A 13,761-nucleotide genomic window follows, 5' to 3' on the forward strand; every position below is an offset into this window, starting at 1 on the left:
AATGAGCTTACCATCTGTTTTTCTGAAAACATTATCCTGAATATGCTACACTTACAAAATGTAGTAAAGAATTAGGAAGAATGATGTTGTTTAATAGTATAGCAGTTTACAAGTATAAATCTGTCTAAAGTATAGTAAAGGGAAAGATTAAACTATGAAGACATAACTTCATAGTGCTTATATTCCAATGACATGAATTCAGGAAAATTTGCAAGGAGATCCAACCAGTCCATCCTAAAGGAGATCAGTCCTGGGTGTTCACTGGAAGGACTAATACTAAAGCTGAAACTCCAGTACTTTGGCCACCTCATGTGAAGAGCTGACTGATTGGAAAAGACCCTGATGCTGGGAGGGATTGGGGGCAGGAGGAGAAGGGGATGACAGAGGATGAGATGGCTGGGTGGCATCACCGACTCGATGGGCATGAGTTTGAGTAAACTCCGGGAGTTGGTGATGGACAGGGAGGCCTGGCGAGCTACGATTCATGGGGTCGCAAAGAGTCATACACGACTGAGCAACTGAACTGAACCAAACTGAAGCTCAAAAATATTCTGGTCAAAAGACTGATCTAACATCCCCTGTTTATAAAGGAGAGTCTTTATAAAGGAGAGCCTAACCTCTTGTGCCAATGTGCAACTTGAACTCACCTAAGGTACAGCTTTGATTAGAGTCTTCTTTATTCTCTATGGTACCCCCTGATAGTCATGAAGATAACATTGAGAACAAAAGCACTCTGAAGTTCTGTTAAGCTGTGGATGCTACTCCAGAGGACTGCAGTAGTAAGCGCCCTCCTTAGTCTGCCTCAGCATAGCATATTTTTACATGCAGTTCCACTTCTGACTTCAGCAGCTGGGACTTTGCTCAGGGTTCTCTCTCAGCCCACAGGGCAGATTTAATGTCTAGAAATTGATGCTATGAGGATAGACTCACAGAGTTGCACAGAGGGACTAGTCTACAGGTGCCCACAGTGGATATGTGCCCAACTATACATCCTATGTTGGCTTCCTGAAATTTTTTCTGTCCCAATCCACTACCAGCATTTTCCAACAAACAACTGTACTCAAATCTTTGTCTCAAAGTACAAACTAAGGCAGAGAAATGTTCAGAGACCTGGAAAACTCAGACATGGACTTTATTTCTCTGGTCACTGAAATATCTTTTACAAAATCCTAAAGGATAATGATCAAGATGGTAACGATAACCCTATATGCAAAACAGAAAAAGAGACACAGATATACAGAACAGACTTTTAGACTCTGTGGGAGAAGGCGAGGGTGGGATGTTCAGAGAGAACAGCATTGAAACAAATATACCATCAAGGGTGAAACAGATCACCAGCCCAGGTTGGATGCATGAGACAAGTGCTCAGGGCTGGTGCACTGGGAAGACCCAGAGGGATGGGATGGAGAGGGAGGCGGGAGGGGGGATCGGGATGGGGAACACATGCAAATCCATGGCTGACTCATGTCAATGTATGACAAAACCCACTACAATATTGTAAAGTAATTAGCCTCCAACTAATAAAAATAAATGGAAAAAAAATTTTAAAATAAAATAAAATTAAACTTTTAAGATGTGTTTTAATACCCCTCCCCGCCAAAAAAAGGATAAGGAGCAGTAACAAAGCTAAAACTAGGCACTTAAAAGCATACTTAGTTAAACAACACTTTTTGTTGTTTTTTGTTTTTTTTTTTTAAAAAAAAGGTATCAGTTATTGTTCTCATTCAGTTATCCACATAATTCAAAATCCTTAGTGACTTTCTATATTAGCTGATCAAGTGATAATGAGATCCAGTATTCTACAAATGATATTCAGATATTTTAAATAAACAGAAAATCACACTTATTCTGTAATATCACATCAGGGAACTTTTTATCTCTGTATGTTTACTCCTTAGTTCTAGGTCTTTGTTAATTGATTCTTCCATTTTCTCCATTCTGTTTTCAGGGCTTTTGATCATCTTTACTATCATTACTCTGAATTCTTTTCAGGCTGTTTGCCTATTTCCTCTTCATTTACCTGGATTTCTGTGTTTCCAGTTTGTTCCTTCATTTGTGTTGTATTTCTCTGGTTTTTCATTATTTTGTTTGAGGTCTCCTTTCCCCAGCCTTCAAGGTTGAATTTTTTCTTCCTGTTGGTTTCTGCCCTCCTAAAGTTGGTCCAGTTGTCTGTGTAAGCTTCCTATAGGGTGAGATTTGTGCTGAGTTTTTGTTTGTTTGTTTTTCCTCTGATGGGCAAGGCTGAGTGAGGTGGTAATCCTGTCTGCTGATGGTAGGGTTTGTATTTTTGTTTTATTTGTTGCTTAGATGAGGCATCCTGCACAGGGTGCTACTGGTGGTTGGGTGATGCCTGGTCTTGTAATCAAGTGGTTTCTTTGGTCTGAGTTCTCGCTATCTGATACCTCCTAGGGTCAGCTCTCTGGTAGTCTAGGGCCTTGGAGTCAGTGATCCCATTCCAAAGACTCAGGGCTTGATCTTTTCAACTTACTTGATCAGAATCAGCAAAATGGATCTCAGGTGGTGGTTTTTCACATGCATTTTGAAACTCTTGTCCTTTATTCTTTTCCTTTGTGCTCTGTCTAGTTTCACTTACTCATAGGGCACCGCAGGCAAAGGCCTTGGAACCAGCACTTCAGATTAAAGTTCCTCATGCAAAAAGGCTGTGCAGACACCTATTGTGGGGGCTAAGTCCAGGGAATATTTTAAAGTCAATAAATCAACTTCTCTTCTGTAGAACTGAAACTACTATGACCAGTACAAGATCAAAAGGAGAAAATTACTTAAAGTATTAAATTGTATATATTATTCTTTTTTTCCTTTTCTCAAAAAAATATGGTGGAGTCACAACATCACCTTTCCCCAAGCATTTGGGGATATCTCTATTAAAAAAAATCCAAATCATTGCCTTTGGGAAACTTACCTCTTAACAAAGGAAAGCAGTAACTTCCAAGTAAAGTACCATATATATACTATTTGGTAGGTAGTATTAAGATTTATGGGATATCTTGGATTTTGGAAACAGCAATACCTATCTTTGCTCAGTATTGTTAAATGGTAAATTAACATACTATGAATTTGAGTATATCATAAGAAAGCAATTATAAAACCAGGGAGGTGAGAAGCTACTCAGCCATTCCCATTCAACAAATAATTATTAAGTATCCACTATTTTTCTAATATTATTATAAAGGGAATGACAAACATCCCCATCTTATTGAATTTACTGTCTAAAACTGAGTGACACAGACACAAAAATTATGTGTGTAATAAAAAGGTATAATATAAGGTGACAAGTTCTGTGGGCAAAGTAGAGGTAAATCTGAAGGATTACATATGTGAATGATAGAGTTAAATGGCCCACCAATTTTCCAATTAAAAAGATATACACATATACAAAGACACACAAGGCATAAAGATCATGAAATTTCATGATACACACCGAAGATAAAGAACATGAAAGCTCCTCAGTTCAATTCAGTGGCTCAGTCGTGTCCAAGTCTTTGTGACCCCATGAACCGCAGCGCACCAGGCCTCCCTGTATATCACCAACTCCCAGAGTCCACCCAAACCCATTTCCATTGAGTCGGTGATGCCATCCAACCATCTCATCCTCTGTTGTCCCCTTCTCCTCCTGCCCTCAATCTTTCCCAGCACCAGGGTCTTTTCAAATGAGTCAGCTCTCCGCATCAGGTGGCCAAAGTATTGGAGTTTCAGCTTCAACATCAGTCCTTCCAATGAACACCCAGGACTGATCTCCTTTAGAATGGACTGGTTGGATCTCCTTGCAAGTCCAAGGGACAGAAAACAATTTGACTTTCTATGGTGAAGGATCAGAAGTATCAGACATTATAACTAAGATATCTTAAAATAATTTAAGAGTTTGAGTAAAAAAATATTGAATATGATCTATACTAAGTCAAACTACAAATAAGGCATTTGAACAGATGTTTTGTCTTAATTTCCCAAGGAAACAAATTTTACATTCACTTGTTCTTAGGAAATTGAAAGATTGATTAGACTTGCTCTACCAAAATGAAAAGTCAACATAAAGGATATAGGAAACAAGCGATCTAACTCCAGTGAGACGAAAAGAAAACTTCTAGAACAATGACAGCTGAGCTGTAGACCCAGGGACTAATCAGATTTAACAAAAGATAAAAAGGTTCTAGGAGAAATGGTTCCACAGGCGACAAATTAAATAGATCCCATCATGTGTTTTATATAACTTTCCACCAACATCATACATTGGCAATATCTACAATACATTCTTCACACATTCATCACCATCAACACAATTAAGAAATTTGAAAAAATAGTATACTTATTTTCTACAAATTTTAAATGAATCATACACAAATATTTTAGGAGTGTCTATCAAAATATTTTTTTAATTCAGCAGAATAAAACTGGCTCAAAGCAGAAATTGAGATTTCAATTCAATTGTGTTTGTATTCACAATGCGTGAATACACACATGGTGTATTCTCAATTCAAATGTGTGTGTATACATACACATGTATGTAAGAGTGTGTGCATATATACACTTAGCGCATTAAAGAAGGATGATTTCTTAATGAACCTTTCCCAAAAACCATATTGCTAGAAAGAATAAATAGAACTAAAGGAGAGTGGCCACCCTTTGTCCATGGGGGATGTGTGTCCGGAACTCCAGTGGATGCCTGAAACCACAGAGAATACCAAACCTTACACACACTATGTTTTTTCTTTTACATACATTTTTATGATAAATTTAATTTATAAATTAGACATGATAACAGATTAACAATGTAATCAGTAACGAAATAATTTTACCAATCAATTAATAACAGTTATGTAAATGTGCTGTCTGAAAATATCTTATTGTACAAATTTAAGGCTTTGCACTTATCACATATGGTGACTGTAGCTTTTACAGTTTTGTGCTAGGAAAACTGGTACAAATTTATGTCTCTTTCTTCACAATTTCACAGACGGCAGATCTGTTCTTACAGAGTTTAGCAACCTCAGCATACATTTTTAAAAATTTCCTTATTAACTTCAGAACTTTCACTTTTTCACTTAAAGGAAGCTTTATACAAGCTATACAGCTTCCCGTTGGCATATTCAAATCGCCTGCATCACTACCCTTGCACATGGAGATAATTAAGTAAAATAAGGGTTACTTGCACACAAACACTGCCATATCATGACAGCCAACCAGATAAGTGTAATGGTCACTCAGTGACTCATAGGTGGGGCATACTGGACCAAGGGAATATTCACATTCTTGGGGGAACAGAGTGGGCCAGCAAAAGCTTTCTTCGTGCTTATCAGAACAGTGCACAATTTAAAGTTGATAAATTATTTCTGGAATTTTACATTTAATATTTCAGACCACAGTTGGCCACAGGTAACCAAAACCATGGAAAGTGAAATTGTGGATAAGCAGAGAATACTGTATCTGTTCCAAAATATTAAGGGGTCTGTGGTAACAGTTCACCATTTAAATGATGTTCCACTATAGTTTGAGTAAGCATAGTCTACTAAGTTGAGGTATAAAAGTAGGTGAAGAAAGAAGGTTTCCCCTACACAGAGAATACAGGATGTAAAATTATGACAAAAATATTCCAAAGCTAATATGCATAATTGGTAGCATCTCATCAGTTTATTAGTTCCTTTAGTCTTGTGTAAGTAATATTATTTGCAGTCTGCTTTCACAATATTATTCATTTCTAAACTAACAAGAATCCTGGAAATTCTGAGTCTATACTGTGGTACAGTCTGAGAGTTAAGTTTTGTCAATTTGAACTCCAATGTCTATACCCAAGAGTTTTATCAATAGTTAAGGATAACTAATGTAATCTGTCTGAGACTGTATTACTTTGTTTAAGACTTAATTTCTAACCTACAGCTTTTAGCAGAACCTACAAGCAATCACAGTAAAAAAAAAAAACCCAACTGCTAATGATAAGACTTAATAACTCTAATTAACTCATTAGAGTAATTAACAGTATCAAATGATGAAATGTAAAATAATCTTTTGGGATTTAATTCAGGAGGATTTGATCAATATTTATCTTGAGGAGAAGAACATATTAAGATAGCAAGGACATCGCCACCTCTCCAGGGACTTTCAATCCTTCCTGCAAGAAATTTATATTAATCATATTTTACCTACATTAATTAGCCTACGGAAAGCTGAGGTTCTTTTTCGACTTTACATCTCTTTCCATACAGATTTTGGCAATAATCTTGACTTTATGTGTGAGTAAGGAAAGAAGCAAACAAGCTGAGCTGTTTATTTAAATACACAATTATGGAGATAAAATACAAGCAGAAATAGACTATGGTCACTGAAAATGGGACTTGAGAGATGATGAGTGATAACCAAAATGATAGTTGATTTCAATTTAAGATTTGTAGTAAAATATAACTGTCTTTGTGGTTTTGTTTTTAACTGTTAAGTTAGTCTGACTCGTTGTGACCCCATGGACTATAGCCCACCAGGCTCCCCTGTCCCTGGTATTTCCCAGGTAAGAATAGTGGAGTGGGTTGCCATTTCCTTCTCCAGGGGATTGTCTCAACCCAGGAACTGAACACACATCTGACTATACTTATTGTTACTGTTTTTAAAATGTAAGAATATTAAAAATGAATAAATGCACACTTTTTCAAAGCTTTAATTTATGAAAGAATAGACGCATGTGAAGCTGAAGAGATAGTGTCAAAAGTTGTTTGTTTTTAATTTCAATATGGAAGATATTATATCATGATTTTGTGAAGATAAAAATACCATTGTGTTAGTCACTATAGAGTTTCTATACACAGAATTAAGAAGAAACTAGATGATAAAGGGGGTAGGGGAAAGAACATTTGGAAGGGCAAAGTTTTCAGCACACGGAAGAAGAAAAGATCCAGAGTACAAGTCAAGTTGTATTGCACACAGGAGCTGGTAAATGGTATTTGCCATACTTAATTCAGAGAAGTACAATTGTAACAGACACTAAAAAGTAATTTGATATAACTGAACATCCTTTCCAGAATACATTTTTTAAAAGGTAACCAAGTAACAGTTATACCAGAAATAGTATGTATAAGAAATAGGAATGCTGGTTTCAATTATATTTACATATTTCTTTATCTGTATTGATCTAATCATGTAACCTAGGAAGGTCCTATGATGCAATTTGGCATGTGGCATTATAAAATTGGGCACGGTCACTTTCAGACAAATGATTGCTTCTATGATACCCTGGGTGTCATTGTGGGTGAAGGGGTGATTGTTTTTCAACACAGAGCCACCGCTCAGTTAGCTCTCAAGTTCAACATCATACTGGCCAGTGAGAACTAAGTCCTCTCTATCTTGTATAGAATTGAGTGTTTTAGTCTATCTGCAGGCAATAGGAGTGATTTAATTTTTAACAGTTATTTTACTTTTCTCCATGGAAGCCTAGCCTGGCTCACTGCCCCACACAGTTCCTTCCAGGCCCTTTGCCAGTCCTTGTGCTGAGTGAGTCCGCAGCTCTGAGCATTGGTTAATCATTTGAAAGCAATCTGGGGACTTCTTTACTATTTTGATTCAGTACCTAACGATAAATGAATAATGGCAATAATGGGAGAATGTGGGTGAAAAAGACAAATTAATTAGTGAAATGATGGGCATTTTAGTAAATGGCACTGGGTCACACTGTTAACAATGTATATGAAAAGAATTAGGTTATTTCTAGCATAAGCTAAATTTTAAAGTTTAGATATACTAAGGAGTGGAACATAAAATTAAAACAGTAAGAAAACATAGGTGAATATTTATGAGTATTTATTGGTGTATATCACAGGATATACTTTCCTAAGCATAAAGTCAGGGAAATTATTAATAAACCTATTGCTAGATTTGATAGCACAAATACACATTAAATTTTAATGTCAAATTTAATGATGAATAAAGGAGAACTTCAACAAAAATAGCTTAAATGTTAATGTACTAAATTTATACACATTTCTAGCAAACCAATATGAAAAAGTTGGGCAATCAATTGATATTTTAAAAAGGAATAAAGAATGAAAAATTCAGGTAGAAAAAAATAATACACACGGTTATAACATTTAGTCCATTAAACTACACTGTTTTATTCCTTTTCAAGCAAACAATATTTTCTTCTAAGAAAAAAAATGTCCACTCTGACTTCTTAAATTTTACCAAGCATAATTCATAGATTTCTCCTTTTTGCGTACATAATTTATCAGTTTTCAATTACCTGATATCCCAGTGCTGTTAGATTTTACTTTGGCTGCATAATACCCTACACAGGACGGCAAGAATGTCCGGCAGTACATTATCAATATCCTGGGCTCCAGAGATAGACGGACACAAACATGTAAATGCCACAGTGAAATAATTGGTAATTGTCTTGCTAATGCTTTTAGAGAAACAAGTGCAATCATGCTGACAGCCTGTAGTGCTCCCGGAGAATTAGAGAATCAATCTTCTTGTCTGAGAGGCCACTCTTCCTAGATCCTTTGCACACTCCAGGAACTGACACTCTCAGCAGGAATGCCATTATCAGTCTGGAAATGTTTCCATTTTTATAATTCTTTCTTGCTACATTCATTCAAGGCTGAGAGAAAGCTTTGCTCTTCCTCTTTGCTTTTGAAATACTAATCCCTCTCTAACCTCACCAGAGATGATATTTCTCTTTCTATAAGACAGCTCATGGTGTAACTATTTCAGGCAAAGAGCAGTTCATTGGTCTGGCTTTGTACCATGGAGTACATAGTCTTGCCTAGGTCAAATAAAGGCTTCCCTGGTGGCTCAGAAGGTGCAGAATCTGCCTGCAATGCAGGAGACCTGGGTTGGATCCCTGGGTCAGGAAGATCTCCCGGAGAAGTGAATGGCAATCCACTCCAGGATTCTTGCCTGGAGAATCCCATGGACGGAGTAACCAGGAGGGCTAGAGTTGGAAACAACTGACTAACACTTTCACTTTCACAGGTCAAGTGAAACCTACTGGTGATGGGATTATCAGGAATTTTAAGTATGAGCCCTCAGATTCAAACTGAATTGTTCTAGTTTTCCTGTTCCTCAATAATCTATTACTAATCTTCCATATGTGGCAATCTTCTTCTAAAACACTATCATGGCATGGAGCTTTCATCGCACATAAAAAGTCAAGATGAATTGAGACATACTTCCAGCTAAATTTGCTAAAAGCAAAGACCATAATTAGAAATAATTAGAATAAAATTTTCTACTCAACTGAATTTTTAAGTTTTAAGCACCAATGCCAAGTCCAAAATAAGCCAATGAAAAATTTTAAGCACTTGTAGAAAGGTACTTTCAGCAAAATAAAAATTTTACTTTGACACACATTTATATCTATAAACAATTTTATTTCCAATTTTTCAATTTTTCAGTTATCTTCTGGAATAACTTCTCTCAGTTTGTTTTTCTTCAAAATGAATGAGAATATCTGCATATTTTGCCTTAAAAAGTTGTTATGGCCCCAAAATGGAAGCTTCCTGGTACATAATATCCACACAGTGAAAAAACTATAAAAAAATTACTGAGATATTTTGTGCAATTTTGTTGTTATTAAAAGAAGTACACAAAACAGGTGATTTGCTGTCTTCTTAAACAATTGTTAATCACGATTTAAACTTTTAATGATGCAAGATCAATAATGTGGGTATAATGCTATCACATGTAAAGCATCCACGTTCTCATTGATCCATTGATGACTACTTGCCTTTATTTTAAAGGCTGTTCAGTTTTGAATTTCTGACTTTTCCTCCCCTGCTCTTCCTATCCCCTTAGCTTTCACATTTTTCTATTATCAACCTGCTTTCTATGTCATTTCTTTTTCTTTTACTATACTGTGAATTATGAAAAAAAAAACTAATTATAGTTGTTAATATATAGAGAAGAAAAATTGGTTTCAGTGTTGATTCCATCTGTTAAACAAAAATGCATCAGGCATTTGCATACACATGTGTGCACATACACATTATATATATATAATATGCTCTGATCTCAAGAATATTTATGTTCCTGCTTTTCCTTCCTAATTTATGAACAGCTAATGTCAAGTGTCAGACTTTATTTTGGGGGGCTCCAAAATCACTGCAGATGGTGCTTACAGCCATGAAATTAAAAGACGCTTACTCCTTGGAAGGAAAGTTATGACCAACCTAGATAACATATTATAAAGCAGAGACATTACTTTGCCAACAAAGGTCCGTCTGGTCAAGGCTATGGTTTTCCCAGTGGTCACGTATGGATGTGAGAGTTGAACTATAAAGAAAGCTGAGCGCTGAAAAATTGATGCTTTTGAAGTGTGGTGTTGGAGAAGACTCTTGAGAGTCCCTTGGACTGCAAGGAGATCCAACCAGTCCATCCTAAAGGAGATCAGTCCTGGGTGTTCACTGGAAGGACTGATGCTGAAGCTGAAACTCCAGTACTTTGGCCACCTCATGCGAAGAGTTGACTCATTGGAAAAGACCCTGATGCTGGGAGAGATTGGGGGCAGGAGGAGAAGGGGACGACAGAGGATGAGATGACTGGATGGCATCACTGACTCGATGGGCATGAGTTTGAGTAAACTCTGGGAGTTGGTGATGGACAGGGAGGCCTGGTGTGCTGTGATTCATGGGGTCACAAAGAATCAGACACGACTGAGCGACTGAACTGAACTGAATGTCAATTACCATATGGATATTTGATATATTTTTTAAAATTGAGATAAACATTGCAAATAAGATGAAGAAAGTAACAGAGTATTGAAGGATCACATCACAAAATGCTTATTCAAATTAACTACAAGAGTTAAAACTCTTAGTCTCATTTTTAAACTACAGCTTTCATTGTCGTTGAGATAAGTTATCAAACTTAAAAGGATCTCACTAGTTAACCACACACACTTTTGTGTATATCGTCTTATTTGCCCTGTTACAATCAGTGGAAATCAGTGTCTTAAGTGGCCTATCTTATTAACAGGTTACATTTACCTGTTCTTCATTCTTGGCTTCAAAAGCAAATAATTTTGGAGAGATTATTTCACAGCTGAAATATGCCATATATTATGTTTTGATAACTAAAGACTTGGTGTTGGGGTTGCATGCAGCTGTTATTCTTGATCAAAACAATCCTCACTGAAAGCCATTCACATCAGGGAGTTTGCAGAACTCTGGTTATGGTTTTCTAGTCATGTTATTAACTGATTAGGAGAACCATCCTGCCCAAAATAGTTAAACTTAGGTTTGGTAAAATCTAGACTTGGAGAATTTTCTATTAGTAAATTTTGAGAGTCGTATTTTCTGTCAGACTGAGCAAAGTGACTAACAAATGACTAGCTATTTTGCAAATAGACTATTTCCAGGTTTCACTAGTTTCAGTGTAACAACTATAATTGAGATTAAAATGTATGTAAAGTCTATTCAAAAAAATATATGACACATTGAAATACATGGGATTTACTTGCTGGAAATTAATGTAGAGGATATTTTTAATGTATTACTTTAACCCAATTCATGTTGACTTATATTTATTAACCCACTTTGTTGTTTGTAACCCGTTATCCCTACTGTTTACTAGGAAATTTAATATTTTGGTGTAATAAACACCTATACTGATTCATCCACAAAATGTAAGGGAAAAAGCCATAAATTTATTTTTCAAAGACCAGTATAAACATGATACCAAATCCTGACCAGCACATTCTGAAAAATACAGGTTAATGCAATTCACGAACATAGACTCAACCATCCTAAATGAAATCAGCAAACCAGTTCAGTGCTCTCTAAACTAGACTACACAATTCATTTCAGTGAGAAAGAGAAAAGCAGCCTCTAGCATCTGGGAGCCGGCTTAACATTGTCATCTAAGATTTGATATGTCTAAGAGATAGATTTTTAGTTTTGTTTAAATATAAATAATTTCATAGCACACCAACAGCAGAAAAAGCAACTCTGAAATCATAATAAATCACAACCAAAAAAAAAAAAAAAACCCAAAACTCTGTTATCATGTCTGACAGATACTTAACTCCAAACTCATCAAGTTTTATACATCAAGTAGCTTTTGTATGTCAATCATGGCTCAATAAAGTGGCTTAAAAAATGACAACTGTTCATACCACAGAATAGCCAAACATTCCCCTGGATAGGTAAATATGAGTTATTACCATCCCATTACAATGACAACTTGATGGCTTTAGACTTGTCTCATTCCTTTCATTTTATAGGTAAGACTTACTAAAATATCCAGTCATAATACTGTCCCCATGTCCTGAAAACATCCAGTACCTAACAAGTTCTGGCTTCCTGGTACACTCCTGAAAAATCACCTAACCCACCCAAATGCTTTATGCTTCTTCTAACAGCCCATTACTACAACATCCACAATTCTCCACTGTGTTTGTTCTCCTTTGCTGAAAGAATCAATAAACCCATTCTGTTCAAATGATAGGTGTCTTCATGGTGGTCTTTGGCTCAAGGCCAATAACCTCAGAAATGCAATGATGATTTCATAACCTTGAATTAACTCTTATGACTTAATACATATGAAAAAATATGTGATTATCTGAATAAACACAGAATTTGATGAAATCTAACATCTATGAGTTTTGAAAAGTCTTAGTCAATTATATTTAGTCAGTTTTATTTATTAGCTATACTTATTAAGGAGGGAAGGGAATGTAAATTAGTTAATATGATAAAGTTCACATATAAACAAAACAATAACAAAAACCCTATAATAATAATTTTTAAAAAAACATATAGTAATTTTAAGTAGTAAAAAAATGCTAAAAGCTTTTTTGCATGTCATGGAACAGGTAAGATATGCTCACAATGACCATTTTTGGTATGTACTGTATTGAAGGTACAATGAAAGAAGAAAAAAATTAAATGAAAAAATTGTAAAGTATGGGTTGGCCAAAATGTTTGTTTGGTTTTTTCCATAACATCTTTGGAAAAAATCCACAAGAATATTTCGGCCAGCCCAATATAAGTCCTATTAGACAAAATCAATTGTATTTTTATATATATGCAATAAGCATTTTCTAAGAGATACCACTTAAAATAGCTTAAAGGTGTCCCTAAAAACAAATGAAAGATGTACATGATTTCTATGTGTTATATCTTTTAAACATTATAAGACCACATTGTAAGAAATTAAAGACAGTAAAAAATAATATTTCTTTCTCTTGGACTGAGTGTTTAACAGCAATTCTCTCCAAATTCTGATTCATTTGTAGACTAGATGATAAAAACTTTTCCAGAAATGTCAATCCTGTTCTAAGATTTATATGGAAATACAAAAGACCAGGAATAGACAAGACAATATTGAAAAGAAAAAAAGAGCAAGTACCAGCAGCTTTAAGTTACAGTAATTAAGGCAGTGTGTTATCAGCCCAATGAAAGGCAAAGAGCCACATGACAAAGAGGTTAGACTTACCAATTCAGGTTTGAGCACTTCAGTTATAAACGATTTAATGCTACAAAGAAGTGAGGATAAAATGATCTTTTCAATACCAGTTCTGGGACCACATTATGTCTATGTAGGATAGTTATATTAATACCTATTTCACACCACATACAGTCATCATTTCCATGTCTACTGTTGATATAATTCTGAGAGGAGAAACAACAAATATTTCATGAAATAATGTAGGAGAATATCATAACTAGCCTGGGTTGCCTGAGTTATGTAAGTATATTGGGGGAGAAATTAACCAAAAAGAAAGATTGATAAATTGAACCATGTCAAAATTTTGAACTTGTATTAATC

This window comes from Odocoileus virginianus, chromosome 16 (assembly GCF_023699985.2).
Source record: "Odocoileus virginianus isolate 20LAN1187 ecotype Illinois chromosome 16, Ovbor_1.2, whole genome shotgun sequence".
NCBI lineage: Eukaryota > Metazoa > Chordata > Mammalia > Artiodactyla > Cervidae > Odocoileus > Odocoileus virginianus.